The sequence below is a fragment of the Staurois parvus genome, unplaced genomic scaffold, assembly GCF_062004578.1.
Source record: "Staurois parvus isolate SC_StPar_1 unplaced genomic scaffold, SC_StPar_1.0 ptg000348l, whole genome shotgun sequence".
Lineage (NCBI taxonomy): Eukaryota > Metazoa > Chordata > Amphibia > Anura > Ranidae > Staurois > Staurois parvus.
Genome location: NW_028318144.1, coordinates 678,515 through 698,036, shown reverse-complemented (window position 1 = coordinate 698,036; position 19,522 = coordinate 678,515). Strand labels below are relative to the sequence as shown.

At 44.2% G+C, this 19,522-nt stretch overlaps 2 protein-coding genes across 5 annotated transcripts in view; one reads left to right on the top strand and one right to left on the bottom strand.

The window, feature by feature from the left end:
• Positions 1 to 19,522, top strand: part of LOC149456779 (aquaporin-11-like) — an 89,306-nt gene that overhangs the window by 25,218 nt on the left and 44,566 nt on the right. The window lies entirely within an intron of this gene.
• Positions 14,458 to 19,522, bottom strand: part of CLNS1A (chloride nucleotide-sensitive channel 1A) — a 34,085-nt gene continuing 29,020 nt past the window's right edge. For 2 of the 3 annotated variants that reach the window (XM_089684507.1, XM_089684505.1), the window contains exon 7: positions 14,458 to 15,103. The gene's annotated coding sequence lies outside the window, so the exon portion shown is untranslated. The remainder of the gene's footprint in view (positions 15,104 to 19,522) is intronic. The other variant, XM_089684506.1, reaches the window with a different exon arrangement.

The window sequence follows — 19,522 nt, the reverse complement described above, 5'->3', positions numbered from 1 at the left end:
TCAGATGGACACTGATATGTGGCATTGATGTACACTGGTAGGCACTGATATGTGGCATTGAGGTGGCACTGGCACTGATGAGCACTGACAGGTGGCACTGCTGGGGCTACACAGATCATCAGGGCACACTGATCATCAGTGCCCTGATGATCAGTGTACATGTCACCTCTGAGTAATGCCGATTACCAGCTCTCCTCTCCTCTGTCAGCGTGACAGCTCGTGAGGAGCCGACATCTTCGGCTTTCTGTGGATTGGTGATCCGCTGTGTCCGAGGGACACATCACATCGCCGATCGCCACGCGCTCCCTGAGCCGTGCATGCGCAGTGAGAATGGGAGGACGTTATATGACGTCCTCCCAGAACGAGAGAACCACCTTGTGCCCGTCATTGTACTGTATGGCAGGTGGGAGGTGGTTAAAGCTGATCTCCACATTCATTGGCCCTTTAACCACTTGCCCTCCGGTAGATTTACGCTCCCCTGTATGACCAGACCAATTTTTGCTATTCGGCACTGCGCTGTTTCAATTGGTATTTGCGCAGTCATGCAACGCTGTACCCAAATGAAATTGATGTCCTTTTTTCACACAAATAGAGCTTTCTTTTGTGGTATTTGATCACCATCGGGTTTTTTAAACTTTTTTGTGATATAAACAAAAAAAAAGACCAAAAATATTGAAAAAAAAAGACATTTTGTACTTTATGAAAAATATCCAATAAACTCAAATTTAGTCTTAAATATAGACCAAAATGTATTCTGCTCCATGTTTTTGGTAAAAACAATCCCAATAAGTGTATATTCATTGGTTTGTGTGAAAGTTATAGCGTCTACAAACTATGGTATAGATACTGGGATTTATACAGCTTTCACTTTCTGACTGTCTATCACATTTTTCGGAAAGTAGACACCCTACACTATTTGCTGAGAGGCATGTGGAGTCCATGGAAGATTATTTTTTTTTCCCGCAAGTTTGTGGAAAATGACAATTTTTTTTTAAATTCACACAAAGTAGTCACTTAAAGGATATAATGCTCACACATGCAATGGGTATATGTGGAATTACACCCCAAAATATATTCTGTTACTTCTCCCGATGTGTGAGACGTTTTGGCAGCCTAGCCGCATGCAGCAGGCCGAAATCCAATGACCTCTTTGCTTACCTGATGGTGTGTAAATTCCTCATTTAACTTCCTCACTACCTATCACAGTTTCAGAGGATCTGAAATTCCAGGATAGCACCAACCCCCCCTCAAATGACCTTTTTTTGGAAAGCAGACATCCAAAACTATTTGCTGAGAGATGATGAGTCAATGGAAGATTTTTTTTTTACCACAAGTTTTTGGAAAATGACAAAAATTATTATTTTTTTTTCTTTACACAAAACTGTCACTTAAATGATACATTGCTCACACATGCCATGGGTATATGTGGAATTACACCCAAAAATACATGCTGCTACTTCTTCCGAGTATAGGGTACCACATGTGTGAGACTTTTTGGCAGCCTAGCCGCAGACAGAAGCCCAAAATTCAATGACCACTTTGAAAGCCTGAAGGTGCGTAACGTCCTCATTTAACTTCCTCACTACCTATCACAGTTTCAGAGGCCCTGAAATGCCAGGATAGCACCAACTGAACCCACACCGAAATGACCACTTTTTTGAAAGTAGACATTCCAAGGAATTTGGGAGGCATGTTGAGTATTTTGCAGATCTAATTTTTTTGTCACAAGGTTTTGAAAAATAAAATAAACAGATTTTCATTTTATTTCTTCATTTTTCAAAGACTTGTGGCAACAAACAAGATCTGCAAAATACTCACCATGCCTCTTAGCAAATACCTTGGGGTGTCTACTTTCCAAAAAGGGGTCATGGGGAGGGTGTGTGTTTGTACTATTTTGGCATTTCAGGGCCTCCGAAACTGTGATAGGTAGTCAGGAAGTGTAATGAGGAAATAAAGCCCTTTAAAAGCCTGAAGGTGCTTATTGGATTTTGGGGTCCTGTACTTGGCTAGACTGCCAAACGTCTCTCACATGTGATACCCCCATACTCGGGAGAAGTAGCAGAATGTATTTTGGGGAGTAATTCCACATATACCCATGGCATGTGTGAGCAATTTATCATTTAATTGACATCTTTGTTCTTTTTTTTTTCTCTTTTTTTTTTTTTTAACACTTTCTAAAAATGTGTGGAAAAAAAAAAATTCTTCTATTGACTCAACATGCCTCTCAGTAAATAGTCTGAGGTGTCCACTTTTGAAAAAAGGGGTCATTTGGAGATGGGGGGTTGTGCTATTCTGGCATTTTACGCCCAACATTAGCACACATCACCCACTCTTCTCACCACTTGAAGACAAAGCCTTTTCTGACCCTCTTTGTTCACATGAACAAAATCAGTATTTTTTGCTAGAAAATATACTTTGAACCCCCAAACATTATATATATTATTTTAACCACAAGCCTACTGAACACTTATACCCCCTTCCTGCCCAGGCCAATTTCCAGCTTTCAGCGCTGTCGCACTTTGAGTGACAATTGCAACACTGTACCCATATGACATTTTTAGCATTTTTTTGTGACAGATGGAGCTTTCTTTTGGTGGTATTTAATCACCTCTGGGTTTTTTTTATTTTTTCTTAAACCAAAAACCAATGAAAATTTTGAAAAAAAAAACATTTTTTCTTAGTTATTGTTATAAAATTTTGTAAATAAGTGATTTTTCTCCTTAATTGATGTGCGCTAATGAGGCTGCAGTGATGGGCACTGATAGGCTGCACTGATGGACACTGATAGTTGGCACTGATGGGCACTGATGAGGAGGCACTGGTAGGTGGCACTGATAAGCATTGACAGGCATCACTGATGGGCACTGAAAGGCAGCACTGATACATGGCACTAATAAATGGCACTGATAGGCAGCACTGATTGGCAGCTCTGATAGGCAGCTCAGATGGGCACCGATATGTGGCATTGATGGGCACTGGCACGAGGCACTGACACAAGGCACTGATGGACACTGACAGGTGGCACTGCTGGGGCTACACTGATCATCAGTGCCCTGATGATCAGTGTACATGTCCCCTCCGCGGAAAGCCGATTACCGGGTCTCCTCTCTGTCAGAGTGACAGCTCGTTAGGAGAGAAATGCTGATAACCGGCATTTCCCTGTTTACATGTGATCAGCTGTGATTGGACACAGCTGATCACATGACCGAGCCGACTTCTTCAGCTCTTTCCGTGATCAGTGATCCGCTGTGTCCGAGGGACACAGCGCACCGCCGATCTACGCGCTCCCTGAGCCGCGCATGCGCAGTGAGAATGGGAGGATGTCATATGACGTCCTCCCAGAACGAGAGAACCACCTTGCGCCCGTCATATTACTATATGGTGGGATGGAGGCGGTTAAAGCAGAGGCCCTAGAGAACAAAATGGTGGGTGTTGCAAATTTTTATGTCACACAGTACTTACTTGCGCAGCAATTTTTCAAAAGAAACTTTTTTGGAAAAAAAAATACACAAGCTAGAATTACTGCCCTTTATCTGACGTTTGCGGCAATAGTTCACATGCATGGGACAACTGCTGTTTACATACCAACAGGGGTCAACGCTTGCATTCGCCTTTGCGAAGGGGGTGCGTTAATTTTTTTTATTCATTATTTATTTTGCTTTTTTTTATTTTTACACTATCCCTTATTTATTAATATTATTTATTCACTTTGTAAATCACTTTTTTATGTTATCACAGGGAATGAAAAGATCCTCTATGATAGCAATAGGCAGTTTAGTTTACTTTCACTGCCCCCCCCATTGGTGATCAGTGAGAGTGAAAGGTAAGACCCCATCACCCACCCACTAAGCATTGGTGGTCATATCAGTGCAATTTTTACCCACCATCCCCCCCTTTCCACATTTTTGCTCATACAGCAACCCAATTCCCTCCTGCATTGGTGGTCTTAGGGGGGGGGGGGGCAACTTCACTGGGGCTAATAGTACTGACACCAATGTTAAGGGTTATTATTGCATCTCACTGACACCAGAGCAGGGGGGTTATTTTTGCATCCAGTGACACCAATGCAGGGGGTTATTATTGCATCCACTGACACCAGTGTAGGGGGTTATTACTGCATCCACTGACACCAGTGTAGGGGGTTATTACTGCATCCACTGACACCAGTGTAGGAGTTATTGCTGCATCCACCGACACCAGTGTAGGGGGTTATTATTTCATCCATTGACACCAATGCTGAAGGTTAATATTGCATCCACTGACACCAGTGCTGGGAGTTATTATTGTGTCCACTCACACCAATGCTGGCGGTTATTAATGTGTCCACTGATACTATTGCTGGAGGTTGTTATTGTATCCACTGACACCAATGTTAAGGGTTATTATTGCATCTACTGACACCAATGCAGGGGGTTATTATTGCATCCACTGACACCAGTACTGGGGGGTTATTATTCCATCCACTGACACCAATGCTGAAGGTTAATATTGCATCCACTGACACCAGTGTAGGGGGTTATTATTGCATCCATTGACACCAGTGTAGGGGGTTATTTCATCCATTGACACCAATGCTGAAGGTTAATATTGCATCCACTGACACCAGTGTAGGGGGTTATTATTGCATCCATTGACACCAGTGTAGGGGGTTATTTCATCCATTGACACCAATGCTGAAGGTTAATATTACATCCACTGACACCAGTGCTGGGAGTTATTATTGTGTCCACTCACACCAATGCTGGTGGTTATTAATGTGTCCACTGATACTATTGCTGGAGGTTGTTATTGCATCCACTGACACCAATGCTGAGGGTTATTATTGCATTTACTAACACCAATGCTGAGGGTTATGATTGCATTTACTGACACCAACACTGGGGGCTGTACTTGCAGCCACTGACACCAATATTGGGGGTTGTTATTGCATCCACTAACACCAATGTTGGGGCTTATTATTACCGACACCAATGCTGGTAGTTAGTGCAGCATCCACTGACACCACTGCTGATACTAAGGAGCAATTTAAAGAAGAATTCTAGATATGGATATTTTATACAAAGTTTTATTGTTCCAGCTTGGACCAATGTATGTTGTAACTACATATATACCATACCTGACCAAAGGCCCTGGAATCTGGAAATCACTGAAACAGACACCGATACTCCAATGAACTGCCCCCCTGCTTCCAGGTCCTGTGCTAAGCAGCTGCCCTGCTGCATTGAGGTCATGCCGTCCAACCTCGTCTGATCAGAGTATGCTTAGCATTCATTCAGATAATGGGAAGCATTCCCTGAGTGACACCCGTGTTGAGTGATTAACCTCAAGTGTTCAGAATGCAGCAGGCCAGACGCTCAGCAGAGGACATGGAAGTGTGTGGATATCCCTGTATCAGCAGTGTCTATTTCAGTCATTTCCAGCTTCCAGGGCATGGGCCAGGTATGGGACAGACCAGTGAAGGCGAACATTTTAGAGACCGAGAGCCCGGAACCCACTTATTTATCACAAAGTGCCAACACTGCAATTAGACTGGAATACTGAGGTTTTAGTTTAGATAAAACAGCGCGTATAGTAACATCTTTTGTCTTAAAGAAAAACACAAAAACAGCTTTCAATGATACCAACAGCAAGGTGGCAAAGTTCCACTGACCACCAGAACAAGGGGGGCAAAGTTCCACTGACCACCAGGACAAGGGGGGCAAAGTTCCACTGACCACCAGGACAAGGGGGGCAAAGTTCCACTGACCACCAGGACAAGGGGGGCAAAGTTCCACTGACCACCAGGACAAGGGGGGCAAAGTTCCACTGACCACCAGGACAAGGGGGGCAAAGTTCCACTGACCACCAGGACAAGGGGGGCAATGTTCCACTGACCACCGGCACAAGGGGGCAATGTTCCACTGACCACCGGCACAAGGGGGCAATGTTCCACTGACCACCGGCACGAGGGGGCAATGTTCCACTGACCACCGGCACGAGGGGGCAATGTTCCACTGACCACCGGCACGAGGGGGCAATGTTCCACTGACCACCGGCACCAAGGGGCAATGTTCCACTGACCACCAGCACGAGGGGGCACAATTCCACTGACCACTGGCACAGAGGGGCAATGATCAACTGACCACCAGCACAAGGGGGAAATGTTCCACTGACCACCAGCACGAGGGGGCACAATTCCACTGACCACCGGCACAGAGGGGCAAAATTCCACTGACCACCGGCACAGAGGGGCAAAATTCCACTGACCACCGGCACAGAGGGGCAAAATTCCACTGACCACCAGCACAAGGGTGAAACGTTCCACTGCCCACCAGCACAAGGGGACAATGTTCCACTGACCACCAGCACAAAAGGACAATGTTTCACTGCCCACCAGCACAAGGGGACAATGTTTCACTGCCCACCAGCACAAGGGGGCTATGTTCCACTGAACACCGGAACAAGGGGGCAAAGTTCCACTGACCACCAGCACAAGGGGGCAAAGTTCCACTGACCACCAGCACAAGGGGGCAATGTTCCACTGACCACCAACACAGAGGGGCAAAATTCCACTGACCACCAGCACAAGGGGGTAAAATTCCACTGACCACCAGCACAGAGGGGCAATATTCCACTGACCACCAGCTTGGCCTGCTCTGAAAAAGGCACCTGAGTGCATTTCCTACCTTGTGGGGGCTTCTGCTAAAATCACAGCCAGTCCAACCAAATAAATATACAGTTGTGTTCAAAATAATAGCACTCAGACATCACTAACCGGATCAATCACTGTTTTTGGTAGAAATGATATTTCTACATGGCAAATAATTTACTAGCAGGTGTAGTAGAGTAATAGAAATCCAACAGACCCAACAGTCATGACATGCATGCTGCTGATTCTGTGTAATTGAATCACTCATTGAAAGGGGCATGTTCAAAATAATAGCAGTGTGGAGTTCTATTAGTGAGGTCATTCATTCTTTGAAAAACAGGTGGCAATTATTGCCCTTATTTAAGGAAGGAAGGCAGCAAATGTTGTACATGCTGGTTACAGTGCATTTCTCTCTGAAATTCTGAGGAAAATGGGTCGTTCCAGACATTGTTCAGAAGAACAGCGTACCTTGATTAAAAAGTTGATTGGAGAGGGGAAAACATATAAAGAAGTGCAGAAAATGATAGGCTGCTCAGGTGTAAAGTTCCCTGTGAGGACTGTTACAATTAGAAGACGCCTATGTGAAGCCAAGCTATCTGCAAGAAGCCCCCGCAAAGTCCCACTGTTGGAAAAAACACATGTGCTGAAGAGGTTACAATTTGCCAAAGAGCACATTGACCGGCCTAAAGAGAAATGGCGCAACATTTTGTGGACTGATGAAAGTAAGATTGTTCTTTTTGGGTCTAGTGGCCGCAGACAGTTTGTCAGATGACCCCCAAACACTGAATTCAAGCCACAGTACACTGTGAAGACCGTGAAGCATGGTGGTGCAAGCATCATGATATGGGGATGTTTCTCATACTATGGTGTTGGGCCTATTTATCGCATACCAGGGATCATGGATCAGTTTGAATACATCAGAATACTTGAAGAGGTCATGCTGCCTTATGCTGAAGAGGAAATGCCCTTGAAATGGGTGTTCCAACAAGACAACGACCCCAAACACACCAGTAAACGTGCAACATCTTGGTTCCAGACCAACAAGATGGACGTTATGGAGTGGCCAGCCCAATCCCCGGATCTTAATCCAATAGAAAACTTGTGGGGTGACATCAAAAATGCAGTTTCTGAGGCAAAACCAAGAAATAGAGAAGAACTGTGGAATGTCCTCCAATCATCCTGGGCTGGAATACCTGATCACAGGTACCAGAAATTGGGTGACTCCATGCAACACAGATGTACAGCAGTTCTCAGAAACAGTGCGACTACAACCAAATATTCATGAAGTCACTCAAAGGAAAGCAAAATCTTCAAACATTTTTCAGTTTATATAGTGAATGTTTGAGTTTGTAAAGAAGAATACAAACACTGCGATTTTTTTGAACCGTCTAATATTCACTTTTCTTCAATTTTTTTTTAGAGGAACAACACAAATTTGATGTATTTTTCTTCATGTTTTGATTTGGAATAGAATGTGTCGTGTTCCCAATGCATTTGTGTGGATGGAAATAAAAGCTATTAGAAGGATTTTCAGCTTTATTCACTTTTTTCAACACACTGCTATTATTTTGAACACAACTGTATATCCTCGGCAGCACACTGACCAACCATGCGAATGCTTGGATGAGTTGTGGCTAGTGACACCATCGCCTGGCGCCGCTACTCCTGAGCATGTGCATGGTCCCTATGTGCACTGTTATCTGATGCTCGGCTGCTGGGGTGACTTGGCTAGCGTGCAGAGAGGGCTATGCATGCCCGCCATAGGTTTGCCACCACCGGTACAGACTTTTTAATTACTTAATTTTAGGAGTGGTTTTAGTTGACCATTTCTTTACTGTGCAGAATGATTGTTCATGTATTTAGCCCGGGGTTCACACTGAGGCGGTGCGGAATTTGCAGCGTTTTCTTTGAGAATTCCGCACCACATCAGTCACACTCCGTTCATGAGAACCGCTGTGGGTGTGTATGTAAAGTTAACAAACACCTCGAAATCGGTCAACAAAACACAGTACAATGTGCAGAATCAGATCGAATGGATGTGAATACCCATGCGATCAAATTCTAGTGTGGATCCAAAAAAGGGTCCTGCACCTTTTTGTAGGGGTGTGATTTGAGCCATACATAATGGATGGCTCAAATCGCACCACACAGAATTCGCATGTGATTTGCACAGGAATGCAGTGCGGTTCCTGTGCGAATCACATGAGATGTACCACATCTCATTATTGTGAACCTAGCCTCAATGTCTGCAGTCCTCCTTTAACTGCATCCCGACCGCCCTATAGCAGATATGCTGCTGCAGGGCGGCGCAAAATCACGTATATAAACGTGATTGTGTTTCCGGGTCGGGGGCGCGCACAAGTCGCACTTCCGCCCTACCCACGCCGCCATTCGCAGCCATGGCTGTTAATCACCAGGTCCTGGCCAGTGATTACAGAGCATCTCCAATGGGGAGGACTGCTTTGTTTCCTAACCGTCCTCCTCCCTGTCAGCTCGGTCAAGCTGCTCTGGATGGCTGTGCACAGCACAGCCTTCCAGAGCAGTGCGATTACAGTAAAGCACAAACACACTGCCCCCTATATAAAACACTCCCTGCACAAAATTAACCATTTGATCGCCCCTCATGGTCACCCCTTCCTGCCCAGTGTCATTAGTACAGTGTCAGTGCTTCATCCCGGTATAACCACTCAAAGTCCAGCAACATACCAGTACATCACTGGTTCTTGTTGGGCATACATGAAATATTTTTTATTTTTTTGTTATGCAGCCTGTAGGCGGAATAAAAAACAGAACCTAACAGATTCCTCCATTCACATCGATCAATGTTGATGGAGAAATCTCTGCCTAAAAAAGTGTGTGGTACGCCCACCATTAGAATATACGGCCCTGAATCCACCCACTTCGAATGTTGGGCATACATGCAATGTTCTTTTTTTTGTTCATCTTGTGGGCTGAATGAAAAAAAAACAAAAAATTCCTCCATTCATATCGATCAATGTGAATAAAAGAATCTCTGCCAAAAATTATTAAAAAATATATGCTGAAGCATAGGAACAATCCACCCACTGACCACCCCGTACTTGAGCATATATGTTCTTTTTTTTTTTTAACTGCACTGACGTATATTCTGAGAGCAAGACCCTGTTGCTGTCAGAATAAACAGATTGGTGCGGCTGCTTTATGGTGTTCCTGCAATGCAAACAGTGGTTAACAATAAAACATAGTAACAATACAACGTTAACTCAATAAAACAACAACTTTTTTTTTATTGATGACTGTGGCAAAAAAAAAAAAAAAAAGTTAAAATATATATGCCGATGCATAGGAGCAATCCGCCCACAGAACATACCCCAGGCCCCCATGCTTGGGCATACTGTATGCTCTTTTTTATTTTTAACTGTGGATGTAAAATCCCATCCAGCAGCACTGACCCTGTTGCTGTCAAGAATAAACAGATTGGTGCTGCAGTTGAATGGTGTTTCTGCAAAGCAAACAAGGGTTAACAATAAAACAAAGTAACAATAGAACATTAACTCAAAAAACAAAAACAACAAAAAAAAAAAGACCTTTTCTGGATTTTCTTTTTCCATTTTTAAATTGTATGACTTTTGTATTTTTTACTTTTTTTTTGTAACAGCCTCTGATTTTCGGGTCTCTCAAAATGCGATAGACAGTTTCCTGACTACCTAACATCTTTCAAGACCCTGTGTGAAGATGGTGAATATGTGCCCTACACTGTGCCATGCTGTACCCTATACTAATAGTGTGTAGTAGCAACGGAAGTGGTCCTTGAGGCAGAGACCAGGTTGGACAGGAGGGACAAAAAAAAAAGCGGGTGTTGCATCATATTCCGTGTCTGCTACAGAAACATCTTTTTGGGGGTGACCTTTCGGTTGGGGTACCAAAGAGGACATCCGGAAAATGCCTCTCACGCAGCCGGCTAACTGCATCTAGATTTGGGGATTGGGCACAGCACCTTTTGGTTCTGGATACAAAAGGGCCGTGATGATCTCTTCCTGATATTTTAGGAAGGATCCACTTCGTCCAGTTGCACTGTAAAAAAGCGTCATATATATAGCCAATTGAAATAGTCACCTTTTTGTACCAGTGTCAAGCTTTCCAGGAAACTAGGTACAGATTCATCATTTGATCGCTGAAGTCCACCCCTATGTTAAGGTTATAGTCGTGAACACAGAGGGGTTTCTCTACAACGCCAGATACTGTGATAATTTGGACTGTTGCGTCTGCGTGAATGGAAGACAGGACAAAAACATCCCGTTTGTCCTTCTACTTCACTGCGAGCAATTCCTTACCTCTCAAGCAGGCTCTCTTCTCCTTTCTAAGTTGGGTATTTACAAGCCGTTGGGGGAAGCCCCGGCAAATTAGGTTGCACGGTGCCACATGAGCCAATTCCAAAATTGTACAAATGTCTACATAGTGGCACGCTTATATAGAAATTTTCCACATATAGGTGGTACCCCCATATGGAATAAAGATGGCACTAAGTCCCAAATTATCTTGCCACTGCTCCCCATATAGTGTGGGAAGTCAGGGGGCATGGTAACAACCGGGAGGGCTAAAAAGCCTCAGATAAATTCAGAGCTGCCCTGTGTCCTTTGCACGGTCAGGATCAAAAGGAGTTTTTCGCACTTAAATAATTTGTTTTATTTGCTCCATGTAGGTCTGTTAAAATATACAGTTGAAAGCATTTTGATATATTTATGTTCTACTGGCACATTCACGTGGCAGGAACCAATTCTCATTCAATTCTGCATTAGATGGTCTCTCATAATTCCAATAGGAGTTGAGTTCACCTTAAACTGCAGGGAAATTTAAATGCTCATGATCTTCAGCTGGCCATAGATGGATCGAAATCTGGCCGGTTCAGCAGGGACAGGTTGAACGTCAATCCGTTTGTGTCCAAGCTTGTTGATCCTTAGGCTACTTTCACACTGATCTGAGGTGCGTAGTGGTGGTAAAAAAAAAAAAGAAAAAGAAAAAATTCCCCTGTATTATAATATCACCGCTGACAGGGCTTTCATCTTCACCTGGTTTTATTTCCGGGTTTGTGGGGTCTGGCTGCTTGATTGGCTGAGCCCCAATGACGTCACTCCTGCTCATGTGCATGGGAGTCTTGGCTGTGGCACAGAGCTTTCAGCCTGCTGGCCGATTGAGAAAAAAAAAAAAAAAAGTAATCTATGGCCATCTTAAAGTGGTTGTAAAGACTCGAGGTTTTTTACCTTCGTGCATTCTAAGTATGAAAGTAAAAAAACCTTCTGTGTGTAGCAGCTCCCCCAGCCCCCTCAATACTTACCCGAGCCACATCGCGATCCAGTGATATGAATGACAGCCTCGGCTGTTCCGGGTCTCTGCCTCCTCATTGGCGGAGACAGCAAACAGGAGCCATTGGCTTCTGCTGCTATCAATCACAGCCATTGAGAAGAGAGGGGGGCAGGGCCAAGCCATGGCTTCGTCTGTGTTATTGGACGCATTGAGCAGAGGGTGTCCCCATTGAAAGCTGCTTGCTGTGGGGGCACCTGACAGACAGGAGGAGCCAGGGGAGCCTGCGGGGGACCCGAGAAGAGGAGGATCCAGGCTGCTCTGTGCAAAATCACTACACACAGCAGGAAAGTATAGACAGGTTTGTTATTTTACAAAGTTACAAAAAAAAGTCACAAAAAAAATAAAAATTGGAACCTTTAGAATCGCTCTAAGGGTTGAGGATTAAGGAGAAAATGCTTGCCTTTCAACCAGTCCCCTGCAGCTACTCTGTAAACTGCAACTGGTACCTGTACTGAAACATGACACGTAATGGAACCGCTTGGAAGCTGAATGTCAAAGGAATCACCTCACCGGCAGATATAGGGGAGCGGTGCCCCAGTCAGTCCAGTCACTAGTATGGAAGGAGAAGAAAAGGCAACGCTCTCATCTCCCATACAGTCCCGTGTGTAGAGGATAGTCTCAGTTGTCACATGGCCATGCCCGCTGCCGCATTTCACCCTGCCAATTAGGGCTGGATCACAGGAGTCCAGAGGCACTCCTCTGTTCAAGCCCCAGTGGGTGGGGCGAAACATCAGAGGGCGTGGCCAGCACAACGAGGCCATCCTCTACGCACAGGACTGTATGGGAGATGAGAGCAGTACCTTTTCTTCTCCTTCCATACTAATGACTAGTATTGTACCTGGGGATGCTGGGGCTTCATCCACAGACCATAATATATCTAAGGAGGAGCAGTGCTGTCCTTCAATAAGCTATGCTGCTTGATCCAGGTTTGGACTACAGAATACCCCCCCTACCACCTTCAAAAGCATAGGAGGAGGTGTTCTGCTGCTTGCAGAGGTGTTCTTGGCAGGGCCAACAACAATGCTTCAGTACAGCACAAGCACAACACACAGGGCAGTACAAACTCACTATATTTCTAGCAGGATCAAACAGTATTTTTTTGTACTTGGAGCATTTTCAAAGAAACAAAACCTGGGGAGTTGCACATGTATTGCAGAGATATTCTGAATGTTTTTTTTTTTTTTTGTTTTTTTTTAATTGTGCCAACTGCATTTTAGCCATTACTCTGGTTGTATTAATGGGATATTTAACCCCTTCTTGCCACCACCTCCCAGCCTTTAACCACTTCCCGACCGGCCGTTGCATATAAACGGCCGGACGGTGGCACTGCAGGGTCGGGTGGCCGTTTATAAACGGCCTCCCCGCACCCTGCTTGTGCACGCTCCCTGGGAGCGCGCAGCACCGCGATCTGGTGCCTGCTGTGTCCTCCGGACACAGTGAAACACCGATCGTCGGACGGGACCTCTGTACGAGGTCCCGATCATGTGATCACTGATTGGCCAATCAGTGATCATATGCAAAGTAGCAAGCAAGATGTCACTTGTGACATCATTGCTTACTACGTGTGAAATCTGTGAATGATCACAGAGGTCACATGGTACAAGGCTATTCACAACAGCCTTGTACCATGTGACAAGCTGTGACCAATCACAGCTCACTCAGTACTTCTCAATGAGTGCAAGAATGCACACAGAGAGAAGAGAAATGATTGCTTTTACATCCTATATGGGTGTAAATGCAATCAGTGTAAAAAAATAAATAAATCATCACCCCCCACAAGTAGTACAGTGTCACCATGATCATACTGTACTGCTAGGGTGACAGTATGTGGAAAAAAAAAAAATAAAATAAAAATGTAAAAAAAAATGTTTAAAAATTATAATTTTTGGTTATAAACTAATTTGGATTTTTTTCTTTACTAAAAAGATAAAACGGAATAAATTTTGACAAAGATTTATGATGAAATATTATTTATTTGCAAAATTTAAAAAAAAAAAAACACTTTTTCAAAATTTTTTGACTTTTTCATTTACATAGCAAAAAAAAATAAAAATCCCAGCGGTGAATAAATACCACCAAAATAAAGCTTTATCTGTCTCAAAAAAATGGTAAAAAATTCAATTGGGTACAGTGTTGCATGACCGCGCAATTGTCATTCAAAGTATGATAGCGCTGAAAGCTGAAAATTGCCCTGGTCAGGAAGGGGGTAAAAGTGTCCGGTCTGGAAGTGGTTAAGAGCTTCCAGGACATTTAGGTCATGTGATGGCTGTCACATGATTGGAAAGCTCCCAATCGCAAGTATGCATCGGGAGCTTTCCAATCCTCGCTGGTAACTGTGATCTAAGCACGCAAAAGTGTTTACATAGGGGCATATGTAGGTGTACCTCCGGCGGGAAGAGGTTAATGTTACGTAGTAATCGGCTTTAGCACTCTTCGCAAAACAGGTACAAGGATAACACCGGCAGATTCAACGCGTACACATCCTGTTTGGTACAAAACGCTAAATTTTATTAGACAATATTAAGAACCTTTACAAATACTGTCCAGTTTTAACACGAAATGCTTCAGGTTATTCTCTCTAATCATACTGAACTCAAAATGAACTTACAGATTAAAGTCATAATAACCTATCAACAGAACTAGGCTCACCACGGCAGACCTAAAAGGCTGGTTGATTTTTTGCCAACAAACAAAAAGGCATTACCGAAAATACTCTAGTAAAATCTAGAACGTCTAACTAGATGCTTTCCTGTAACAGACTTGAACAATGAGTGGCTCTCAGTCACCACTTTCAGAATTAAAGATGTTGGGACTTCCTACAAGGTCTAGAAAGCCAACAGATTGTCCAAAACATGAAGATTTCATGATCGCCAAGGAAAGCTGCGCCGAAACGTATTAAAGTGGCAGCCAATCGTCTTCAGCAAGTTTGTCACACAAATGAGAGCGTTTGTTAGAGCGGTTTTCTGGGTCCCACTACAAAGATAGTCACTGAAATGGTTGGCGTCCGACAATTCCTCTAAGAAAAAAAAAAGAAGGCTCCATGGAATGAGTAGGAACAGTTAGGTAAAAAGCAGAACTATTGTAAACTTGTCAGGTGTCACAGTGGTTGAATCTGGAACGTCACTCCGGCACCTGAGGAAAAGTAGATATGGTTTAGTCCCAAACAAAATTGCAGCTGGTCAGTCACAAGCAGCCTAATGCTGAGTAACTCCAAAAGTGGGCTGGCAACGCAGAAATATGGTAAATCTAAAAGAGGCTACATATTATTACTATTATACAGGATTTATATAGCGCCAACAGTTTGCTCAGAGCTTTACAATAGAACGGGAGACAATACAGTTCAATACAAGAGGGATTTGAGTGCCCTGATCCTGGGAGCTTACAATCTAGGAGGGAGTGGCTAGTGGTACAAAAGGTAGTAACTGTGGGGGATGGACTGGTTGGAAGGAGTAGAAGATTCCAGTATTAGCTGAAGGCAGGATAGGCTTCCCTGAAGAGATAGGTTTTCAGAGATCGCCTAAAAGTGAGCAGAGTAGGCGATAGTCTGATAAATTGGGGTAGAGAGTTCCAGAGGATGGGGGAAGCTCTGAAGAAGTCCTGGAGATGAGCATGGGAGGAGGAGACAAGGGAGCTACAGAGTAGGAGGTCTTGCGAGGAGCGGAGAGTACGGTTTGGGTGAAATATAGAGACAAGATCGGTGATGTAATTTGGGGCAGAGTTATAAATGGCTTTATATGTTATTGTTAGTGTTTTGAATTTTATCCGTTGGGCAACGGGAAGCCAGTGGAGGGATTGGCAGAGAGGGCTGGAGGACACTGAGTGGAGGTCAGTGGAGGGATTGGCAGAGAGGGGTGGCAGATACAGAACAGTTAGTAAGGTGGATGAGTCCGGCAGCAGCATTCATGATAGACTGAAGAGGGGATAGCCTGCGATGAGGTAGGCCAATGAGGAGGGAGTTACAGTAGTTGAGGCGAGAGATAACAAGGGAGTGAATAAGTTGCTTAGTGGTTTCCGAGGTTAGGAAGGGTCGTATTCACATTTGAGCGGTAAGATCAACAAAGTTTACCTCCAACCCAACTATGCCTTCACTCTCTATGTACCCTTGTAAATCTGAACACTTAACCCGGGGGTACTGATGCGGTGCAGAATTTGCAGCGTTTTCTGTGTGAATTCCACACCGCATCACAATCGCACCCTGTTCATGCGAACCGCTGCGGGTGTGTATGTTAAATTTTCACCCCGAAAGTGGTCCGCAAAACGTGGTGCGATGTGCAGAATCGGATCGCATAGGTGTGAATACCCATGCAATCCGATTCTAGTGTGGACCAAAAAAAGGATCCTGCACGTTTGTGGTGTAATTAGAGCCATACAAAATGTAAGGATCCAATCACACCACACACAAATAGCATGTGATTTGCACAGGAATGTGGTGCAGTTCCTGTGCAAATCACATGCGACGTACCGCACCGCATATATGTGAACCAAACGCTCAAAGTGGTTCTAAAGCCTGAACCTTTACCTTAATGCATTCCTTGGTGAGGGGGGATAAATAATGCCTAAACATTTTCAACCTCAATGTTCAAACATCATTATCCCCCCTCACCCCCGTTTTACTTACCCGAGCCCTCATCTGATCCAGTGCTGTTCCCTGTCTGCAGCTCTTCTCTCTCATTTCCTGGTGTTACTGGCTTAACTGAGGCAGCGAGAGCCCCAAGTCCTGCAGTCTGTGCCTATAGATGCAGACAGCGAGGCTGTGGAGCAAGCCCGCACGACTGCCTCTATAGGAAGTGGCCTCTTATGGGGGCACTCGCCAAGTAGGAGGAGCCAGGAGGGAAGGTGGGGAACCCGAGAAGAAGAGGTTTGAGGCCACCCTGAGCAATTCCACAGAACAGAGCAGGCAAATATAAATCTGTGTGTCACTTAAAAAATACATTTACAAACACTTTTTCTTTGGTTTTGGGTTGAAAGTAGAAATTCTATCAAGTTTTTACTGCTCCCCATGTCCCCTTTGGAGATTTAATCCTCAACACCCCCCCCCCCCCCCCAAGGAAGTCACGGGACCCGTAACGCAACGTGTAGGTTGGAAGCGTGGTGACGTCATATCCTGTACGGACGGCAGCCACCATCTTGGTACTCCTAATCCCATACACCTTCCCTGCAGTTTTTGACAGCAAGAATTTTGCCTGTTTTGGTCTGCAGACCTATTTTAAATGTCAGTAGCGATTTTTATTCAAAATAAAGTTTGTGACATATTACACTATGGGAGTCTTTTTGCTTGCATCTTTTAAGTGAGGCATTGCAGATGACAGAGGTCTGCGGCCATTTCTTGAGCATGCTTGTGAGTGTTTGTCGGAACCATTGGAGATGACCTTTTGCTGATTGTATCGAGGACCAATTTCTTGGAAATCATCAGTTGAGGCTGTCAATGCTTTGTGACTCCTTGTGGGTCGCATTTTGAAAGTGAGCGCGCTTGCTAGCCAGTGGAGGATTTCTTCATATGTTTGCAGCACTGGATTGGTCACGGCATGCACTAAATATTTACTGTGTTTTTGGGACGGTCATATATATTTATATATTTTTTTTTTCTTTTTTTTGGGGCTGAGTCACTTAGTGGATTTTTCTGGAAGGAGTCACTTATCAATTTTTGATGGATCATTTGGGACGCAGTCACATTTTTATACATCAGCAATATTTATTCATTTGTGTCACCAGCACTTTATAGCCTTTATTTTTTGCGGCTGTTACTGTCACTTGGCATTGCTTGCACCAATTTATATGTTTCTACATGTTATGTTGACACTTGGATGAGGGACATATTTACATTGAGATATGTCATTTATGTTTCCACTGATCATTCACCAAGTAGTGCAGCACCTTTTACGCCTTTAATTGTTTTTTTACTATTTTGGAATATAGTTAGGTGTCTGCGGCCACTTTGTTTTTGATTTTTGGGGTAGGGAGATAGAGTAGGAGGATCATCTCTGTATTAATCGCACTTGCATAGCGCACAGTCTATTTGCCTTTAGTAAATCAAACGCAGTGATTAATTTGAAGACTAAAACAGATACTTGGTTCCAGTATTCAGCAGTACTGTTGGCTCAGGAACTCAGGTCAGCATGATTTTAAAAAACAGTTGCCAGGATTACATTTTTATATACCAAATGCTTCCTCCAAAGGGAATGCTTATTACTTACATGATTCGCACTGCGGCACCAAACTGCCGTTTCGAGGACAAACATCTGGAAGTGTCTGATATCAGTGTCACTGGCTGTGCACAGAAAGGCTGAGGCAGAAAGCAAAAACAACCAGAGTGCAGCGGGGGGACCAGGCATCTGACACACAAACGAAATTGTTGGATTCCTTGTCCCCTACTGCACTCAGTAGTTTGATCTGCTACCTATACTTCACTACTGTGATGTAGAGCAGCCTTTCTCAACCAGGGTACCCAGGCACACTGGGGTGCCTTGAGGTTTCTTCAGGGGTGCCTTGGACAAATTGTCTAAAAATTGTCCAAAACTTGTATACAAGCCAGCGGGTGAAACTAGCCTGTCTTTTAGTTACACAAAGCCACAGGTTTTCATTGTGCACCATTACCACCTTCTAGCTGCCAGCATCCTGACAACCAATGACCTCATCAGTTGATAAGGAGGACGTCAGCTGCCTGCACAGCATCTTAGCTTGACCCTCCCCCGCCCCTCTCCATCAGTGCGGGGGTCACATTAGCTCAGTGATGGAGAAAAACTGAGGGAGAAGAGAAACAGTTAGTACCAGTGTACAAAAGTGTATTTGCTTTGGAAGAATAAATCACCTCAAATGTTGGGTGTCCTACATGTGTGGATGTTGCTGCGTTATACAAAACTATTAGAATTTGTTTTTCACATTTTAGAATGGGGTGCCTCGGGACTGTCCATAGTTTTAGAGGGTGCCCCGGGACTGTCCATAGTTTTAGAGGGTGCCGCGGGACTGTCCATAGTTTTAGAGGGTGCCGCGGGACTGTCCATAGTTTTAGAGGGTGCCGCGGGACTGTCCATAGTTTTAGAGGGTGCCTTGACTGAAAAAAGGTTGAGAAACACTGATGTAGAGGATGGTGGGAGGAACTACAGTGCGCAGTGGGGGGAAAGGGTCCAGGAAAGTGACGTACCCTTAACTGCTGGATTTTGAGGGATCGTCAGTGAGTGGCATCACTAGAACAGAGATCTATAGTTCGGACAGCAGGAAAGGCCAGTATTTACCTTCTTCACAAGAATCCCTTCATTGTAGTTTTATTTTAGTCAGAGCAGTTTTAGGATTTTCCTTTGAAGGGAATGCTTGTTTTACATTTAAGCTTTAAAGCAATGGCACCTCCTACTCTGTTCCGCCACTGGCAGTGAAGACAAATAGATGCTACTTTTAGGTAAGGAGAAGCATGAGACTTGAACCAAACAGCAGAAGTAGACCAATTCCCAAGCCCAGACCTGCTACATGGAGAAAGTCAATAGACCTATGATAAGTAGGACTTGAGTGGCACAGATTTTACTCAGCATGGTTTTTCCTACTTGCAGCAGTGGAATG